This window comes from Rhipicephalus sanguineus, unplaced genomic scaffold (genome assembly GCF_013339695.2).
Source record: "Rhipicephalus sanguineus isolate Rsan-2018 unplaced genomic scaffold, BIME_Rsan_1.4 Seq404, whole genome shotgun sequence".
Taxonomy (NCBI): Eukaryota; Metazoa; Arthropoda; class Arachnida; order Ixodida; family Ixodidae; genus Rhipicephalus; species Rhipicephalus sanguineus.
The window spans coordinates 56,714-79,020 of NW_023615181.1; positions in this window are offsets into that span (position 1 = coordinate 56,714).

Below are 22,307 nucleotides of genomic sequence, written 5' to 3' on the forward strand. Positions count from 1 at the left end.
ATTGAGTTTAATCAGAAATATTTAAGTCGGTAGCAAGATGGAAATCTAATTAACAACACTAAGCGTACGAACACTGATTAACCGAATCAAGGTACAAATCAAATCAACTTTTTCACGATACTGGGATATGCGAACACAATAACTGGGTCCAGCGAATAAACAGTCTCGGGGCGAAAAAAGAAATCGGTTACGTGTTTGATGAAGCGAAAAACGCCGAGCAAAACTACAAGAGCAACACATGGCGAAGTGCATACGTTCACAGCTTTCATGAATATTCGAAAGGAAGAACCGCATAAAGCATTATATAATAAAAATTATTTAGGTTCCTTGTTACGATTTCAGATTTATCGCGGTAAAAAGGTGCACCTGAAATTTCATTTATATGTTATGTACATTGTTAACGTTTTGTTTTAGTTGTGTTGCTTTCATTTGGGTGCTAACGTTTTTACTTTACTCATGATTATGTTGGTAAGTGTAAGGGAGAGAAACGCCAGGGAGGAGCCCGACTGTAATACATGGTTCACATGCATGACACATTTTAGGGGTTGGCAATATGTCGCCACTATATTTTAACGCGAAAGCTTTACTTGCATTGCCGTATCCAGAGGGGGGGGGGGTTCAAAATGACCCCCCTCCTCCCTGAAATTTGTAAGTTTTGCATGTGTATGTGTACACGCACACGTACGAACACACGCATGAACATACATAACTAAACATGCATGAACATACACGCATGAACATACATAAATAAAAAGAAATATCAAGAACTAAGTTTGTCAGTTGTAAGGTGTAACTGGTTGCTTTTGGATATGAATTTATTGATGGACATATTCCGCCATGTTTACTGCTGAAATAATTTTTACTGCCGAAATTGCTCATAAATTAAGCGAAGCTGATAGTAGGCTATCGCAAATATTTTGGCAATACGGCTGGTCAGCAACAACATCATTATTCACACCACAATCGATACTATTGTCCCGTGGTTGTGACGATGAAGAATGCTGCAGTAAGACTGGGAAATACGGAGCTTTTTATTTGGGCGAACTTGTGCCTAGAAAATCAAAAACTCAATACACAAGCGATACACGCTGCGCACTGATAGCGGCGAGAACAGTCATCGGCCGTCGAGTAATCTGATCATCGGTGGAACGCATCGTCTTTTATTCATCAGTCATCGAACCTTCCAGCGTTATCACTGGTGCTCGCGTAAGCTCTCGAATAAATTGACTATTCGCGTCCGGCGCGTAATCTTAACAGAATGATCTCAAACAATCGTGAAGCTCCTCAAACATTACGGCGCGGTCTGCGTCAAACGTTGCTAACAGTCTTTGTGGGTGAAACCCGAATACATCAAAACAAGCAATATTCATGCGTGGTAGTAATATCGCTAGCAATATTAACGATGGTACTACCGATTGCCTCATCGATAGTTTGTCGATAGTAGTACTATCGATAGTTTGTTTTGTGTGTGTGTTTGTGCTTCCCTCCCTCCCTATCCCATCCCTCTCTTTCTAACTTTTCTGTCTCCCCTTACCCAGTGCAGGGTAGCAAACCAGATATGTTTTCTGGTTAACCTCCCTGCCTTTCCGCATTACATTTCTCTCTTTGTTTACACTATCGATAGTTTCAAAAAAAGAAAAAACTATCGATGCTATTGATAGTCAACTTACCGATAGTTCTGCATCATCCCACACCTTTCCGTGCCCCCTCGTTTTTTTCGCACATCCACACAGGTGTCATCGATCCACGCTGGTGCCTGTGCGGCAACGTAACCTGGCTGAATGACATGTATACTCCCCCGCCAACCTCACCCCCTACCGAGTAACAGTGGGAGGCCCTTCTCTCCAGCACTCACAGAGACATTCAGACACGGGTCCTAGCACGAGCTGAAGACGTCATCGATAAGCACAGCCTGGCAGCCTACCTGGCTCAGCCTCCCTTATCTCTCATCCCTTCGATTGATAAATTTGATCGGGCCGTGACAAATTTTTTTCAGGGAGATAGGCGGGGGTTTAACCATATTTTATGTATGTTCGTACAGGCGTTTGTATGTGTGCGCGTGTATATACATATGCAAACTTGAAAATTTTCGGGGAGGGGGGGGGGGTTGAAGCCTCACACCCCGCCCCCCCGGCTACGGCAATCAAGTTAATACTCCCCGCGGAGAAGCGGAAGTCCCGACTTGGAGGAGCGCACCCTTTTCAGCCTTATGTTGGATTTGATTTCAACTGCGAAGACAGTGTCGCAGCAGCATGCATAGCGATATTGCAACAAGTAGATGCAATGAGTCCGACGTCGACGTTGTAGGCTTAGCCACATGCGTGAGCACGGGGGGGGGGGGGGGGGGGGGGGGCGGCCGCCCCCCTAGTCACCCAAGAGGGGGGGGCGCAAAATTTGCCCCATACATTGACCCCCCTAGTCACATAAGAGGGGGTGGGGTGCGAAATCAGGCCTATACATTGACCCCCTTAAGAGGGGGGGGCGCCAAATCTGCCCCATACATTGACCCCCTAGTCATCTAAGGGGGGGGGGCGCAAAATCTGGCCCATACATTGACTCCCCCCTAGTCACCTAAGAGGGGGGTCAAAATCTGCCCCATACATTGACCCCCCAAGTCACCTAAGAGGGGGGTGGCGAAATCTGCCCCATACATTGACCCCCCTAGTCACATAAGAGGGGGTGGGTGCGAAATCTGGCCCATACATACAAACGGGTGACATACAAACGCACGCAGGAACATACGCTGAGGATACAAAAAAATTGAAAATGAAACGATGACGTGCTTCCCATAACTGCCTGCCTTTGGTCCCCGGCTTTCCGGGGTAAAAATAGGAAGTAAATGTGCTCCTGAAATACATCAGGAGCCCTCGGCTGCCACTATCGTCAAGATTCTGCGTGACCCTAACCTTGCGCTTTAAACAATGACGGCACAGGTCCAACTGAGTAAATGCAGGGAAAGACGACGCACCCCCCTCAGATGATCAGAGGGGAGGGGGTGCACAACCTGCCCCTCTCTTGCGCACGCCTATGCTTAAAACACATTTTGAAGCGTGTACAGACGAAGAACAGGCGTACTGTGCTTTTTGTCGAGCGACCTTTCCCGCATTCTTGAATTGTCAATACACCGTAGTACGTTGTTGTTTCTTTTTACAAGTAAAATTTATCTAACAAGAACGATAAGCTCGATTAATTATTGGCAATAGTGACATCGCAAGCTTCAACCGGCACGCTTTTGTCCCGATACCGAAGTGCATGGTCCATCAAGTTCCGCGTAAATCATCGAGGAGGCGCAGATTCAAAAAAAAAAAAAAAAAAAAGAAGGTTGCCGTCCAGATGAATGTAATACGAAGCTGCACGGAAAAATGTGTAACCATAGTTTGCAATTTGCCTTGTTCCATTGTTGCTTGATGAGCAAAGAAAAGGAAAAGAGCCATTTTTATTCCATATTTCTCCCACGGCGAACCTTGACTAAAATCAGCTGCAAGCTTCCCGTTCTCTTTTCCAATGCCAGCTCTCAAGTGCAGATATTACAAAATCCAGCGAGTGTGCGTCTGGCTTAGTGAAGGTTTCAAACTGAGCAATTTCAAGAGAACCAGAGACGATGTAATGACACTTTTTGGAGTAAAGGCAGTGAGAGATAGCAGTGATGACAGAGTAGAAAAAGAAGAACGGTGTACATTTAGACAACAATGTGACTAGATAAAAATTACGCGTAGCTCGCTTTGTGGAGTGCCATTTCCCAGATAGACTTAAATGTCACACTGTCTTGAAAACCGGCGCCTTATAAAACGCAGTTCCCCGTGCCTCTCGTCTAGGCGCGAGGGTTGCCACCGACTATAGCAGAGATCAGAAGACTGCAACGAGCCGAAAAGTGATACGGGCGAAGTAGAGCTGAAGAGTGAGCCCCGAAGGTAGTGAGAAAGGGCAAGTCACGTGAAACCGCCACTACACAAGATCGGATTGTAAAGTCTGAAACAAAGACCGTGTGGTGTACTCGTATGCTTATACTAAAGGTTGCATAAAATTTCCTAGGAGTTTCTGGAATGTTTTCGGAGATTTTTTCTTCCCCCACAAGGTGTAGCGCTGCAAAGTGCGAGAAGGCGGGTTCGATTCCCTGCCACGACGGCCGCATTTTGATGGAGGCGAAACGCAAAAAAACACGTGTATGTATAGGCGCGTGTTAAAGAACTCCACGGACGAAATTAACTTGGAAAACTCCACGAAATTAACTTAAAGAACTCCACGGACGAAATTAACCTCCCCCTCTCCTCGCGCGCCTCATATCATATCGTGGTTTTGGAACATAAAACACAAGAAATTATCTCTCGGCGCCGCTCTTCAGTGTCGGTCGGTGTGACGCCGATTGCAGCTAACGCAGCAATAGCTGATATCCCGATAACTTGGCGCACACTCCGCAAACGCCTTGTGCTAACTTCCCGCTCTACCGACAATAAACGCAGCATATCGTGCCCCAAATAGCAATGACTCACTCCATTGCGTGCAGGGCCGCACCGGGGTGCCGTCTGATGTGGGCAGATATATGGCACGGTACGATTTGCAGGTTGTGACGTACAAGAAATGTACAACCTCTCTCTCTCTCTCCTTCCCCCCACTCCCCATTTCTCTAGAGTCAACCGCAGAGCAAGCCAGCGCCTTTTAACACCTTGTAAGCTGCGAAAACGGCGATATAACAAAGCACATTCTAGTGCGACCGTCCTCTCCTACTCTGTCACGTCAAGGACGCAAATCATGCAAAAGTTAGCTGCGTGGTTCTGTTAAGAAACAAGCAAAACTACAGAAAAAAGGAACAGTGCACAGCAGCACACGTGCACGACCCAGATGTGCCATCGGTATTAACTTCTTTTCTTGTTATTGCACCGTGCACGTGGCATGAAAATATGACGAAAAAATATTTAAAAAAAAGGGAGTGGGGGGTTAAGCTTCTATCTGTGTATTCCAGTCTGTCTATGAACGAAAGGGCCTCCCACATAAAAAATATGGCATGCAGGGTTCGTATAGACTGTCGCCGACGATGCCGGCAGAGTGTCCTGTGCGTTTGCGAGCACTGTCGTCGATCTCGCTATTTCTAGCGGTCATAAGGCACTGGCATGCCGTGCGGTCGACTTTCGCGCGACATCATTAAACATTTTTTATTCAATTGCGGAGTTTCGCGCGCCAAAACCACGATACATGATTATGGGGAAGGCCGATTATGAGTAACTACGGGTTAATTTTGACCACCTGGGGTTCTTCAACGTGTGCCTGAATATGAGAACACGGGTGTTCTTGCATTTGGCCGTCATCGGAAAACAGACGCCGTGGCCTGGGGCCGAACCCAGTTCCTCGTGTTTAGGTAGCGCCAAGCCACAGCCGCGATGCCACCACGCTGGATTATTAAAAATGTCACGATTTGTTTGTTTGTTTGTTTGTTTGTTTGTCTGTCTGTCTGTCTGTCTGTCTGTCTGTTTGTTTGTTTGTTTGTTTGTTTGTTTGTTTGTTTGTTTTGTTTGTTTGAGGCCAGGGATTCCAGCAACCTCCACCAGATGTCGTACGACGATTTATTATGAGGCAGCGACGTCTTAAACAGTCGAGGTAGACCGGCGGAACCCGAAGGTAGATCGCGCGCACAGCAACATACGCGGAAACTCTTCTTCTTTCTCTTCCTCACTACACTCTGTCTGTCTGTCTGTCTGTCTGTCTGTCTGTCTGTCTGTCGTCTGTCTGTCTGTCTGTCTGTCTGTCTGTCTGTCTCTTCTGTCTGTCTGTCTGTGGTTTAATACATCAAGGGCCCCTGGGCCGGGGCATTATGCGAGGGGTTGGCCAGTACATGAATTTCTTCATTGAAAAAAAGAAAAAAAAAACATTTGTTGTCCACGTTTCATCGTACTTTTCAGGAAGTTAATTAATGCCCCCTTCGTCCGGCTAACATCATCTAATAGCAGCCTTGAAGCGGGAAGCAAGAGACAAAGGGTACTATTAGTCCGATATATTGAAAACTCGGGCTTGTTGGTTAAACATTGTCAAAATAAAAAAAAAGACAGCGCACAGTCATGACATAGACAATAAAGAAAGGACACCACCTGCGCTCCTTGCAGGACCTAACTAAGGTTTCCCAACCAACCAACCAACCAACCGACCGACCAACCAACCACCTCAGCGCTGTGGTGGTGTCCTGTCTTGCTTGTCTGCGTCGGGATTGCGCGTTGTTTTGTTTTGTCTTTTTTTTATTGCGATATCAATTATATGGACAGTCTCAGCTGATTTTTGCCGTCCCCGTCGCTGCCGTCATGCACCGTATATATATATATATATATATATATACATATATATATACATATTATATACATATATCTATAATATATATATATTATATATATATATATATATGAAAGCCACAAAGAACAATAATTCAGAAAAACTTTCCGACGCGCGGAATCGAACAGGCGACCTCTCGCTTCGCAGCGTGAGGCGTTACACGGTTAGGCCACAAACAGTACCGTCTTTCAGCCTGCTAACGCAAGCTATTTATATACACCATTTACTTCAGCATGCTTTCTTAGTAACCACATAGATGGCGCGATGTGCGCGCGTTTCGCGCTTTAAAGATCGTCGCCCCGCTCCTGTGAACGCCGTTGCTCTTCACCCTACAGGGCGTGGTCGCCTTCGTGCGCTTATCTCGAGGAAAGAAGTGGCGGCTGTGGGGTGGAACGGGGGTTGTATGTCTTGTGTTTTCCCCGTGTCCGCGCTGAAGTCACAGAGCGTACGAAGGTCACTTCGCTCGCTGCAGCGGCCGCGTTTGCGAAAGGAGCGAGCTGTTCAAACAGAAATAAGTAACAAGTGTGACAATTAGTTCGCGCTCGTCCTGTGTGTACCTGTTCGTTCGTTTCGGGCGTCCAGCTTTATGTTTAAGCAGTGCGCTTCAAGTGTCGAGCTGTGACGCATTAGTCGCGCTCGTCCTGTGTGCGTTCTTTTCGTGCGTCCTTTGGGCTCGAGCGACGCGCTAGCAATTTCGAGCTGCTTTCCGTTCCTCGCTTACATTCCAATTTGTTGCTATCGCATTCATTGCTTCGTCGTTGCGGCGAAACTGTGACTTTTTTTACAGTATTATTGGTCACTTCATTGCTCGGCTATCTGTTCGGCATGCGTGCAGAGTTTATGATGGCATATCCATGCTTATCGCTGGTTGAGTCATATGTTACGTTTCCAAATAGAGCGAAATGAAAGGGCTGTGCAGGAACGATGTGCAGTGTACTTTTGACCAGTAGCGTAGCCAGAAATTTTTTTTCCAGGAGGGGGAGGGTGTTTCAACCATACTTTATGTATGTTCGTGCGTGCGTTTCTATGTGTACCTGTATATATACACATACGACATTGAACAATTACGGGAGGGACGGGGTTGAACTCCCCGCCCTCCCATCACCCCCCTGGCTATGACAGTGCTTCTGACCATGATTAATTGGATAAATATTCGAATTACCTCCTTCAACCACGCACGCATGCGCACACACGACACAGAGAGAGAGGCGCACTAAGCTCGCCTTGAGGAGTTACTGACCCTTTCGCATTTTCGTGAACATCGACAGTGAAGGCTTCGAACGCGTGTGCATCTGACGTATTCGTACGTAACATGAAATGTGCGCGCAAGAAGATATCCCCTGAAATTTATGTTACGCGCCCCTTCGTTTGCTTTTGCAAAAGAAAAACTAGTCGGATGTCGCTTCGTAGAATAGGAGCTCCTGAAGCGATATGGAGCTCCTGGGGGGAGGGGGGGGGGGGGGGGGAGGCAGAGTGGTCCTGATCTGTCAACTCTGCAATATGAATCCCTTCCAAAGAGCAGAAACGAAATGCAAAAGTGAAAGCTGCTTTTCGTTTCAAATTATGAAATGGCACGGTTGCTTATGACTTACCGCAACGTTTTATTATGCTAGATTTAAAATGTAAGTAAATATAGAATACCCGATCATCACCGCTATTTATTTATGCCGACGATTTGGTGGAAGCCGTTGACAATGACGCATGAATCCGATTGCTCGACCATGATTGTGTTATTTTTCAAAAATCCCTGTGAGCATTAACATGGCCTTGCCGAAAGCATACACGATGGAATGGAGGTGAAGTTAAAAAAATAGGCCTGTACGTTTTACGGGTTATAACAAACTGCTGAAAGTGCTATAATAAAAATAAACCTATATTTTATAAAAACAAATGGCCGCCATGGCAAGATGTCTGTCCCCACTTGCAGGGGCGTAGCCAGGAATTTTTTTCGGGGGGGGGGGGGGCTTCAACCATACATTATGTATGTTCGTGCGTGTGTTTGTATGTGTGAATGTTATATATGCAAGCAAAATTGAAAATTTCGAGGGGGGGGGGGTTGAACCCCCCCAACCCCCCTCTTGGCTACGCCCCTGCCCACTTGTGATTTTTTCTTTATTTACGCCGCTGTATACGTGTTCAGCTTGCAGCGGCGGCAGCGAGTACAGGTGCACTTCGCACACTCCGAAACCTGCCGGTTCAAACGGCCTGACAAGGCAAGCGCCCAGTGGATCGGATTCTGATATGCAGCTGCGCACACGTCTCCAAAACGGTGACTCCTGTCACACGGGCAACAGTATATGCCCCGAAGAGATAAATACCCTGTAGACTTATCAATGAAGGCAAAACATGGCTTCGACCATTACAGCGAGTACACTTCACTGGCCTTATATTTCCCGCCTTCATTGCTTATGAAGCTGCAACAAGTCCGCAAGACCTACTCAGGATGGAAGAGGGATCTGTTTTCAACGCCTTCATTGCTTTATAACCTTCGAAGTAGCGCACGAATTTTTTTATTATTATTATTGCAGTGAACCTTGTTCCAACGGCCGCGATTGAAAAACCACTTTCCATTTTTGTTTGCCCATTTCTTCATAGTTTTTCTGAACTATTGTCTCCTGAAACTGTTGGTAATAATTAGGAGGCCCGAAAAAAATATAACATTGGAGCGTAGATATGGGGAGGACCCCGGAAATCCGGTAATGATTATACGACGCCTGGCTGGCACGGAACTTACACGCTTGAGCGAAATTGCCATCAAACTAACGCGCATGTGCCACGTTCCCGGGCGGGTGGCCATAATCCTCTATGTTTCCTTTGCCGGGTATGTGCGTATGTATAAACAGCCTAGTTTCACCGTGCTCTGCAGCGGCACGCCGCGAAGGGCGACGCTGCAGCCTCACAGCACAAAGAGTGCGCCCGTTATTCCGCAAAAGCCGTCGGAAGTCAAGCTGGCTGGCTAATGGCCGGGCGACTGCTGCGGCCAACGGCCACATCGCTTCCACCAGAGTGGCTCAGCGATCTCCCGCACCACGACGCCTAATCGGCCTCTGGCAGCCCCATGGATCACATAGCTGCAAGGCGCGATACGATGTCCTCTCAATCTGAGGTTATATATATATATATATATATATATATATATATATATATATATTATATTATATATATATATATATATATATATATTATATATATATATATTAGATATATATAATAGCGACGACGCTGGCTTGCGCCGCAAGCGACAGTGTGAACTGACCTTCTCTATAGCAGCGCATCCATATATTTTAATCGAATCCGCTGACCAGCGCTTTAATGAGTTTCACTAAAGCAGCGCTTTAGTGAAACTCAACGACCTGAGACCAATCCAACCAACGGCGGCCCATGCGCTCGGCTTCGATGCAGCGAGCAGATGGAGCGAGGGTGAGCTAAAACGGTTGAGAAGCGAGCGCTCTGGCACCAGCTTGCAACGGTGGCATGCTGCCATGAGCAACCACAGCGCGTGTGTTTTCAATGCTATCTCGCGGTCGCTTTTGCTGCATTGGCGCTGACTCAAGCGCAGAGCGGCTGCGCGTGAGCGCGTGAGTAATGGGGGAAACGGCTGTTATTTGCATATACGTGTTGCCCCGTGTTTGTCTGAATGAAACGAAGGTGGAGCCGGAACTCGTATTGCGGTATAACGGCGGCATAAACGCGCAAGGTTGATACGTACCGTTCGAGCAAAACTAAATGAAGTATAGCTGAATGCCAGGTCATAGTTCTTAAAAAGTTTATAAGCACCACACAACTTCTTTGCCTTCGCCTTCTCCCGCGTTAATCGCAAACAGAGATAACGTTATAATTTCGGCTGAATATTCTCTCACGTTTCATCTCTCTTGCATTTGAACAGCGGGGCGAGTGATGTCGCGTTGTCCATAAGGCATGCACTTATTAAAACGAGAGCTGAAATAAAAGCTGCTGATAGCTCAGTCTGGATGCTTACATATAAGTTGAGCCCCTATCCCGGACCATACATCCTTCCCGCGTTTCATCACACCGACGGAGGAGGAATACAAGTATTCACACTCAATGCAATAACCGTGTTTTCTTACGATCCTATCATCCTCTCATCTTACTACCGGTCCTGATTTCCTGGCACATGCCACGTTATGTTAACCTCTGTTGATGTCCTCACGCTTTTCACGACGCTCTGAAGCTTGAGTCGATACGTCTCTGCAGGAACTACGTGAAAGAACAATACTGAGACGAACAATACTGAGACGGGAAAAAAATGCATTCTGAAGTGACTAATATGTACGCCGTGAGCTGAACGGGCGATGACCTTGACTTGTCATGCAGCTGTATGCGTCAGTGTTGGGCTCTTGTATTGTTTTCGTTTTGCGGAAGTTTCAGTCGAAATAATAGTGACACCGAGATTTTGATCGCGAGTTTGCAATGCCAGCTGTTTCCATGATTGTTACAAGTATCAAAGAAGGGAGCTTGAGGGGAGGAAAAAAAGAACTTTAAATAGCACGCCAACAATATTGCTGTGCTATGAGGAAACTACGGCGAAGTGCCAAGTCGCGGCGCGGTAGCGTGTAAAAGATTGCGCAAGCAGAATACGACACTTCATTGCACGTTCCTTTTCCGTTTGTCCTCTCCCTACCTTCGATACCTCTCTTGAGGTTGCTTCAATTTTCCCCATCCTATAGATGAGCTTTCATGCAACGTGCTTTTGTGTCCACTCATGCCGTCGTCGAACAAACTTTTGTTTACTAAAGGAGTTCTCGCAAAGCACAACACGACTGGCTCCAAATTAAGCACGCTCTGTCTCTTCTCTCTTCAGGTCTCTATCATTTAGCAATGAACTAAATAGCTGCCTACGCGCGCGCCAGTTCCAGCGGTGTTCGTGCACGATTCGGCGATTGGCGCACGTGCAAGAGGAAGAGGGGCGCGGGGAAACGTCCGTATATACTATACGATCCGTTTCACTGCCAACGAGACAAGCATCCAAGTGCCGCTGTCAGCTTCGGCGAAAAAATATGGGAAGGGCGGCATGAAAGCCTTTGCTGCGATAGGGGCGATCTCCACGTACACCTATGCAGCGTTCGCACTGCGAGACGCTTCGCAATGCCAACATTTTTTTTTTTTTTTTCCGAGCACCGCGTTCAGTGGACGGCGCGTTCGCCCAAGGTCCGCCGCCTCATTTCCAGGAACTGGCCGTGGCGCTAAAGCGCTTTCGCTGCGCTCAAGGCGACGCGATCGCTTTTCTGGTCATCAAGGAATAACAGCAGCAGATGCCCCGACCTTAGTGTGACTTAGGAAAACAATCTGTTGTTTGTTGTGCTTTGATGGGCGTGTGTTGAGGGAGCCGTTTGTGTACGAGCTCTGTTGTGAGGAACTTGGTTGTGAGCTGTGTGTACCTAGAAGTACACAACGCTGAAATCCTAAAAAAAAAAAGAAAAAGATACGCAGCCTATTCCTGACGTGTCTCCGGACATTCTGCCGATAGTATCACATATATACCACTATCGCAAATGCCGGACGCACTCTTTTCTGCACTTTCTCGTATGTATTAATCTTCTTCTGTAGCCGATCAACATTAAGTTAGTGTTGTGAGCAGGCTTCATTAAAACCAGCAAAGGTTGTCTCAAACAAATAAACGAGCCCTCGAAAATTTCCTTGTTGAGCAGGGAGAGATATAAATACAGATTTCATTCATACCTTAGAGAGAGAGGAGAAATAGATGAATCATTCATACCTTAACTATCTCATTGCAACCATACGATGCCAAGATTAATGAAGTTCAGAAAGCGTATAGATAGTGGATGTTTTTGTAGCTTTAGTTCGGGTACATAAATTATAGGATAAAGGAAAAGGGAAAAGTTGACGAAAAAAACGACGTTGGCAAGAGCCGAACCCACTACCCCGCACTTTAATTTAACGCTGCAAATAATAAATAACAGAATTTCAATGACATAGTTCGGGTGGCAGAGAAATTCTACGCTGAGCTTATAGTTCGAAAGTAAGTCATCCACCCTCGAGCGAAAGTAACGAGGAGCAAGATACGTAAGTTCCACATGTAACTACCGACGAGCTTAGGAAGGCCACACGCGATATGCCACGCGGAAAAGCGGCTGCCGATGACGGAACGGCAGTCGATCTGATTAAAGACGGAGGAGAATTTATTTGGAAGAAACTTGCTACACTTTACACAGTGCCTCAAGACAGCAACTGTTTCCGTGATCAAGTAAAATGCCAACATTATACTAAACACAAGAAGGGAGACATAAAAGACTTAAATATTATAGGCCCATCAGCTCACTTTCACTGATATACAAAATATTTACAAAGGTAATTTCAAACAGGATAAGAGAAACACTTCACTTCAACGAACCTATAGAGAAGAAGCGAGTTTCAGGAAAGGCTATACTCTACGATGGATCACATTCACGTGGTCACTCAGGTAATGGGAAAGCCGCTGAATGCAACAATCCCTTTATTTAGCTTTCATAGACTATGAAAAGACATTCGACTCAGTAGAGATGCCAGCAGTCTTAAAAGCCGACAAGGAGTACCTAAAACTCATGTCAATACTTTAGCCGACATCTACTTTGACTCACAGCTACCTTACTTCTCCGCAAAAAAGTGATAAAATTAAAATAAAAGAAGAGGTCAGACAAGGAGATACAATATCCCCAGTGCTGTTCACTGCATACTCAGAAGTATTTAGAAAGCTAGACTGGGGAAGCAGGAATCAGAGTTAACTGAGAATGTCTCAGCAACCTATGATTTGCAGATGACATATAGTACTCTTCAGTAACGATGGCAAAGAACTGCAAAAAAAAATTATTGAGGAAATATACCGAGAAAGTATTAAAGTAGGCCTAAAAATGAATATGATGAAGACAAAGATAATGTTGAATAACCTGGCGAAAGAGAAATAGTTCACGATTGGAACCATACATCGCAGTTTATACGAGAATATGTATACCTCGGACAAGGAGCCTAATCTCGAAAAGTAATTTCACCGAAGAATAAGAATGGGCTGGAGCACATTCGGCAGGCACTCCCAAATAATATAAGAAAATCTGCCACTGAAATTAAAGCGAAACGTGTACAATCACGGCATACGGCCAGTCTTAACGTATGGGACCGAAACATGGAGGATAATGCAACTGGAGAAAAAATTGACCACGCAGTGTGCAATGGAACGAAAGATGACAGGAGTAACATTAAGAGATTGGAGGACGGCAGAATGGGCCAATGAACAAACAGGGTAGCAGGTATCCTATAGTCGACATCAAGCGAAAGAAATCGACTTGGGCTGGTCACGTAATGTATAGGACAGACAACCGGTGGACAGTAAGAGCAGCAGAATGGGTACCACGGGATGAGAAACGCAGTAGATGGAGTGACGAAATTAAGAAGCTCGCAGGCATAAAGTGGAATCAGCTCGCACAGGATAGGCTATAAAGTGGAGGTCATTGGGAGAGGCCTTGGTCCTGCAAGGGACAGGCTGAGAATGAATGGATGAGTGAATGAATGCGACGGATTATCATAAATTAAGCAATAGAGGACAAATCTGTCAATTTTCTATTACCCGTCCTCATACAACGATTTACACAGCGGGTGCCACCAATTATATCGAATGCTATAGTGGTATATGAAGGCCTTGTACACTGAATGCATTTACGCAGCCACTCGTCACCATCCAGATTCCTCCTTATTACTATGAAGTGTAGCGCATGTCGCATTCGATGCACACGTATCTAAAACGGTGTCTTTGGATGACATCAGCACAGAGTTTCCTATCTTTGCGTATTTGTTTTCCGCCCGATGTGTTTTTTATCTCTTGCACATAACCTGAGTGTGTATGATGACACGTGCGCGATGGATTCATCGGCCGCTTACAAATATAGCAGTTGCCGCAACGCGGCTATGCAACCCCAGTCACCGAGGCAAGGTTGCGCAGCGCGACCTCGATAGACACATTCAGCGGGCGCGTGACGTGTATGGTGTATAGCGCCCATGCTAAAACGAGCAGCACCTTGTTTCCTCATCGCTCAAGCCTGTTACGACGGTGGTGGTTTGCGGGTTTAACGTCCCAAAGCGACTCGGTGCTATGAGATACGTCGTAGTGGTGGGCTCCGGATATTTTCAACCACCTGGGGTTCTTGAACGTGCATTGACACCGCACAGTACATGGGCCTCTAGCATTTAGCCGCCATCGAAACGCGATCGCCGAGGCCTGGATCGAAACCCGCGTCTTTCGGGTGAGAGGCCGAATAACCTAACCACCGCGGCGGCCGAAGCCAGTTACGATTCTACGCGACAAGTGAAGACGAATGTTATAATTAGGATAGATTTGTTATAACAACAAGCGAAACGTTGTTCTCGCTTTCTTGTTCTTTTATGCTCGTTTTTGTTTCGTTAGGGAAGGGGGGCTTTTTGCTACTGTGACGAAACTTGGTAAAAGAAATCGCTTTTCACAAACTGATTGTCGTTCTCATCAACGAGCAGTATATACTTGTATATTGATGTCGTCATGTGCATTGCTCAGGGCAAGGCTTTACGATACGTGACTCTTTTACTTGTCTCCACATACATATTATGCAAGATTTTCATAACGTTCACATATGTACGAGTAGCGTTCTCTCTCTCTCACATGCACACTTTGTTTTTAAAGTGTTCGACTAGAGCAGTGGCCGAATCGCATACTTTTTTAATGTTGAACGGCCGTTTCTACAACTAATATTGAACATTTCGCATCCTATAACTCGTACTTTAGCATTAAGAACAATGAGACATCAGGAGCAATTTGGCAAATGCTCTGCAAGCACAGGACTTTTTGGAGAGCTCTATGTCGTTGAAGAGTGTGAATTGTACGTTATTGTATAGCCGGTTAAGTCTGGCTTTTCGAGCAACGTAGCTCTGCTGCCAGTATATTTAGTATAAACTTTCACGTCTTTTACTTTACCTTGTGTCCGTGGAGATTAAATTTATTCCAATTTCACTTACATTTGGTGCTTGTTTGGGAGAAGGTGAGGCTTTTAAATGTTCGTAAACTACTCCAGAATGTTCATATTTACTACTTGAATATACTTGAATATACGAACAGCGCAACTGACAAGGACAGAGGAAGGTAACAACACACAGCGCTGACTTTCATTATATTCTACGTATAGCCGCTTCTCGATTCGGAGACAGAATCGAGGGACGCTATTCGATTCGATGGTCGAAATTTTCGAATATTCGCACGCGACAACGCTTATATCGAACCTGCAGCATGAAGTACAGGAGCGTTAGAGGAATAATTGCTGTAAAAAGGTGTAATTCTAATGGCTTTAAAATAATTTTGCATGTTTTTATTTATGTATATCAAGCTCTTTAGCGTCTGTATGCGTTAGAAGTAATGTGCAGATATATTTATGAGCAGGTTGCCGCGCAACACGATTCGAACGCATGTATGCATCTAGACATTCAGGGTACCGTTTTGCCGTCATTTGAATGCCATGGGCGTTTACAGGCAGCGAGTATACCTCTCGTGAAAGCATGTTGCTGCAACACTGCCGCTCAGCCGCCGCAACACAGCAAGCTGCACTTAAAAAGAAGTTTAAGACGACAAATGATATTAAAAAGAAGACATCGTGCGTTTTATTTCAGTTGTTTATTATCTGTTGGGCTAGCATTTAAATGGGAAGCGAGCTTGGGAGTTATACTTTTTTCAGGCAAGAGCTCCGATGGTGTGCGTGTTGTTTTCAGTAAGGGTGTGCGAAAATTCGAGTTTCGAATTCGAATCGAATAGTTCCTCATCGAATAATTCGATTCGACCTTCGAATAGGTAGTATTCGAAGTTTCGAATAATTCGACAGGACGAATATCTAAATGCGACAAAGGCCAATGGTGCAACTTGGTCAGGGTGAGGTGGCTAAAACTAACGTTAACGTTGCCGTTCGTTGAACTTTCACCGACATCATGGTTCGAAAGCGGGTGCATGTTGATCTTAAAGGAGATTATGTTATTTCCGCACGTAGAAAAACACATGAGAAAACTGTCAAGTCCTTCACAACATCGCTCCCGAAACGAAGACACGGACTTCTTGCGTAGTTCAGTTGCATATGCCCGCAAGCGCCGTAAAATGACCTGACTTGGCCTGCGAAACACTCGGTCATTGGCTTTGCATCTAAAAATTTGTTCACGCTGGGCAGTCGCCACTGCCGCGCCGCACCACTAGTTCAGAAACTCCCATCGTTCCGGCGCGCAGTTAAAACGCTGCTGCGAACGGGCGCCCAAAGACTTTTGGGCCCGGAACACACATGACGATGAAGGACATTATACCGTTGTCAGGTGAGCCGTATTGCGCGACCATAGCGAAAGAAAACTAGCTACCGTACCCTTCTCTGTTAGGAGGTTAGGAGTGGCGCTGCTCACTGGAATGGCGGCTCTTCTATCAACATGGTTGCGCGCCCATAAAAGCTGAAACAAAAGCCACTCCCGAACAAGTGCGTAATGAAGCTGTCAGCACGCCGTAGAGTCCCTGATTTTTGCTTTGTCTTGCCGTAACTGGCGGTACACATTTCGTGTAAATATACTATTCGATACTCGATTCAATATTCGATATTTTTGGCCACTATTCGATTCGAATTTGATTCGAGATGAAATTTCACTATTCGCACACCCCTAGTTTTCAGCTTTGTCGTTTGCCATTGACGTATAAGGTCTGTAATCGTTTATGAAAAAGTAATTCCCTTAAGCTTAACTAAACCGTTTAGTGCATAAACACCTGTAGAGCTTGCATGTGTTGGCTGAATAAACTATCGTTTAAATGCCACTGATTCCGTTTTCTTCGGTATTTTAAGTGCCCGAGGTTTCTGTGTTGGAGTGCCTTTCGAACTTATGTTTTGGTGGGATGTGGACCTTTTATTATGCTTTCTTTTCTGTTTTATTTATTTCATAATACCCTGCCTGCAAAGGAATGAGTACTGAATAGGAGGTACAGGAAAATCAAGTGAACGCTATAGGATAGAAAATTACAAAATGACTGCACAGAACGACGCAATAAAAACCAAGTACATGAATGAAACTGTCTGAGTGAGTTACGAGAAGTGCGAACGAAGGGGGGGGGGGCTTATAACCCTTAATGATATTTTCTGTTTATCTCTAGTTCCGTCACTCTCACTAATCGTTTAGTTCCTTACCTCAGTTACATTCCTCTAATAGTCTACTAAATAGGCGTTAACACCTATAATAGTCTATTGTACAGGAGCTAACATTTTTATCACATCTGGTCGTTTTCTCGCGTGGTCGCTTCATGTGAATTCCAATCTCTGCGGTGACTTTTTGTCTGTTGCGTAACCAGATAAGCTTGCAGAAGGAGTACACTCCCTCCGAGGTTATATCGGCCTGAAACGTTAAGAGAAAGAAAGTTCACTAATCGTTTCGCAACAGAAATGTGGCGGTACAATCAATTTTGATAGTCATCAGCGGCAATTCGTGCCATGCCGACCTGTCAAAGCTGCCCTCAAAACGGTGACGTCGCGGACGGGTGCACCTGCGGGTCTTCCGTCACCGAGTGTTGTGAAGTTACAGCGCTATTCGCGTGGAATGTCTGAAGGGGCAGCGAGTCTCGAAAAGAAGGAAAGGAAGCAAGCAGACCGTGGAGCCTCAGCGCGCATGCGGTGCCGCAAGCATGAGCGAGGCGCGGCCCTGCATTGCGGGCGCCATAAATACGCGTTGCCGCGCAGCTGACAAGTGGGCCAAGGAACCGCGTGAGCCGCACGGCGGGCCCTCACCTCGCAGTGACGTCACAGAAGCCGCGCCCAGAGCCCGTGGAGCTGGCCTAGCCAAGGGCGCGAGCGCGGACCGCGCATTTGGATCGCCAATCGGGGTTGACGGTCGGCCAACGCGGGGTACACGTGCGGAGAAGCACGGTGCGCGTGGAACATGTGCGACAAACAGCGAGTGAAGCCACTGCAGCGCAGCATGCTGCGTATAGGTGTTATTCGCATGAATTCTACACAAAAAAGCAAGTCGCAAATATGTATAACGATACTTTGTTACACCAACATATAATGAGGCCGAGGAAATGAAGTATAGGGAAATAGTTTGTTTGCATGGTGTGGGCATGCCCGGCTCGGTATGAAGGCTCGCACACTCTGGAATCCTGGGAGGCCCTTCTCGGCAGCCGAGACCCCAACGTCCAGCAGGACATCTTCAATCAACCCCTTGCTGCTGCCATGCCTCAAGGGATTCCGGCCGACGGATAGGGGCGACGGGGAAAGTAGACTTTCTCCTGACGTGCATTGACTGATTTTCTAATAAAGTTTTTTCCCTATCTCTCTCTTGCTTTTGAAATAATGAGTAGAATCGATAAAGTAAAAGTAAATGAAGTAAGTTGGCGAAAAAATGGCTTGATATCAGTGAGGGCGCGAGTTCAGCTCCCACCTGTGAAAGGTAGACAGAGACTAGGCAGGTGAACAGGCTGCTTCAGCGCTCCTTTCGATATGAAAGTGCGATCAGATTTCAGATGGTTCACGCAAACGAACCAATGTACAACATTTTACTTGTTTGCTTTCTCTCTCTTTTTCTTTAAGGGAGGTAATGGCTACCCTACAGTGCCGCAGTCGTGAATCAACTATAGTGTATGCGGCCATCCCTTGAACGGCAAAACATTTCCACTAACGTGCTTGAAGCTACAAGTGCGTTTACTTGGTGATACCATATATGCATCAACGAAAGTTCGTGTTGAGAGTCGAGCGTTTTCGATACAGAGTATATTTGCGTTACGTTGTTGTTAAGGGCGCCGTGGGCTGACCAAATTTTCCAAGAGACTTTCATTACGGCCTCCCGGACGGACCCAAACAAACAGAATCCAAGTTTGTATACAGTACCGAAACGTCAACGTAGTGAGATAGGACTCAGTGCGGCGACGGGGGAATGCAACCTGCAACCATTGCTAGCAGGATGCGCATAACAGCAGCTCATCCTCAACCAATGAGCCGTCAAAGCGCACGCGGCGTTGCTTGCGAAGGGTCTTAGCCGCGGTCAACTCGACGTCACGTGCCGAGAACGAAACTTGTCCGCTGGAGCGAACACGATCGGTCTATTTACCCCGACAGCCTCGCGGACGCCCACTTCACTCGTCGCAGGGCGAAAGTCGTGGGCGGCTGTCGTCATTTGAATGCGGACTCTTTCCCGAAATAAGAGGGCGAGGGGGAAGGCGATGCTGCGGGCGTATTACGGTGAAAACAGGAGGGCAGTTGGCGGCACAACCGTTTCGCAGGCTCACTCCGTACCGTGCAAAATAAAAATAACAGTGAACGGAAAGACGTCGAGGGGGTCTTTGTAATTGCATGACTCGACGGTGCATCCGTGAAAATCGTGAGTCAGTTGCCGCTTCGTGAACAGGGACTACGTTCGCTCGTCGCTCTATCAGCCCTTGTCCTCCCATTGAGGTGTTGTTCTGTTGGCGAAAAACGCTGCTCAACAATGATCATTTGCTCATTGCGAAAGTTCATGTATGCATTCATTGCGCCGATGTCTCAAGAGTGCGCTGAACGTGCTGTTTCTGATGAAAATAAGTGTTCACTAATTTCTTCGAAATAGCATTTACGTCATACTTAATTGGTTTGATCTGCACGAAAGGCCAGAATGAAGCAAATATTATGGCTGCGAATAGCTTACGAGCAAACACACCAGAGAGCTTTTTGTGCCTTTTTTTTCTTTCTCTCTGCCGCTTTTGTTATTTCCTGAATATTTGTAGGGACAGCATAGTCGCTGTTTACAAATACTATTACGCACGTGTTTCTAAGATATTGAATTGTATTGTGCTTGCGTTCATTGAAACCACGGTTCTGCGAAACGAGGCGTATAACATGCGATAAGTGCATATTAAGTTATGATGTAGATTAAGGTACAATTTTATCTCAATCGAGCACTATACTTCGCTTTCGAGAGAAGTGCCTTCCCAAAGAGTGTTATCACTACCGCCGTTGGAACCCTCAACCACATCCTTGTGTCAATCAATCAATCAATCAATCAATCATCAATCAATCAATCATCAATCAATCAATCAATCAATCAATCAATCAATCAATCAATCAATCAATCAATCAATCAATCATCAATCAATCAATCCTTATATTTATGCTATAGGTGTACGTAAGTTATCACGCGCGGATTCAGCTGCAGGTACTTCATTGCCTAGCTCAGAAACGCACAAATCACAATGATGACATACGTACATCTGGGTCAGTACCTTCGCCTATCACATCAAAGGTCTCCGCTATCACTCGAGCTGCACCATTGCGCGACGCAAACGGCGTCGTCGATTTTTTATAAATATGCATGTATGCATAGGCGTGCGCAGGGTTCCCCTTCAGGGGAGGGTGAAGGTTCATCGCGGCGCCCCGCCCCCCCCCTCTGTATGGGGAAGACTTTGCGTACCCTCTTCTTAGGTGACTAGGGGGGGCGGCCGCCCCCATGCGCACCCCCCCCCCCCACCCCGTGCGCACGGTATGCATGCATGTTACAGCTTGACAAAACGCCATAACGTGCCAACTGGAAAGTAAAGCGCACCACGTGCCGGCTCGAAGACTATACTCAGCGACGACAGACTTACATTGACTTAGCCAGGAGAGTACCCCCCGCTTTCGCCCCTTGTGGCTTGTCTTCCGACATTTTCCGCAGGTATTTCGACGCACGCAGAAGTATGCGCACCGCGCTAGGCGTGGCTGTCAATAAGGTAACGGAAATGCGCCACTTCCGTACTGCGACAAGGCAAGTCAACCACGGGCCCACGTGCCGGTGCAATTATTGCCGCCGAGTGACAACCGCAGGCATACTTTGGTGTCGATGTTGTGACCGGCGCCTTTGGCCGACGCATTCTGCTTTCGCATTCACTCCTCTCCGGACGCCACCGCACTCGGGAGTAATCTACGATGTCCTTTAACGGCCCTCTGACGTTCGAGCGACAATAGCGGCTCTGAGTCAGCGTCCTACGTCACGGAATCCCCGTCTGCGACATGCTTTGAGAGATAAGTCATAAACCGTCGCACTTGCTTCCTGGGCGATCTTGGATTAACATGGACGTGTGCACTTTATTCAAATACTCCGGGGAACCAGAGCTCGGGAAATTGCGAGCGCAAGAAAAAAAATGAATAGTATGCATTTGACACACTCCGGCTTCGTCATCGGCATTTAGCAGCGACAGAGAAGTCCAAAGAAGCAGTGAAAAATTGCCGCTGTGCATATGCTCGTAATGCAATTTCCGAAGATTGCTTTGTTAAGGAAGTTACGTTTCGTTTGTTCCACTCGATTAAACGAAGGGAAAAAATCGCACACAGTGCATGGTTTTACGTTCGCGGAGTATGTTCGGCAACAAAGTACTTGTTAACGTTATTTGATGTGCGTGATGGCATTAATTAACAGCTGGACGTCAGGTCAACTGAGAAGCTTGTAAGCGACTAACGAATGAAATACCTATATCTGGCGCACAATGGCAATGGCAGAAAAAAAAGCGGCACATTGCAGATGCATATGATCGAGTGTTAAGTGCTCGCTGAGGAAGCTCGACGTTTTTTAAGGGATCACAAAACACGGTGATATCAGCCAAATAATAAATTGTTTTTTCTAGGGACAGGTCATTTCTTAAGTTGTCTAAGGGGAAATGCCCTATAGTTACCAACTCAACGGTTGGTAACTATTATGCATGAGTGACCGTCTGTTTGTGTTTCGGTTGCGGAAGATAAAGCCTTTGCGTAGCCAACCACGATTTTCCTGCACGACCCGCCGCTTAGCTGTTGCATTGCTAAGTTCAAGCACACGGGTTCGACTCCCGGCCACGGTGGCCGCATTTCGAAGTGGTTGGAGTGCAAGAACACTCGTGAAACTAGATTCAGATTGAGTGAAATAACTTTAATGCCTAGATTCAGATGCGCGCTAAAAATACTCAGGTGGTCAGAATTAATCTGGAGCCTCCCACAACCGTGTACCTCGTAATTACATCGTGGTTT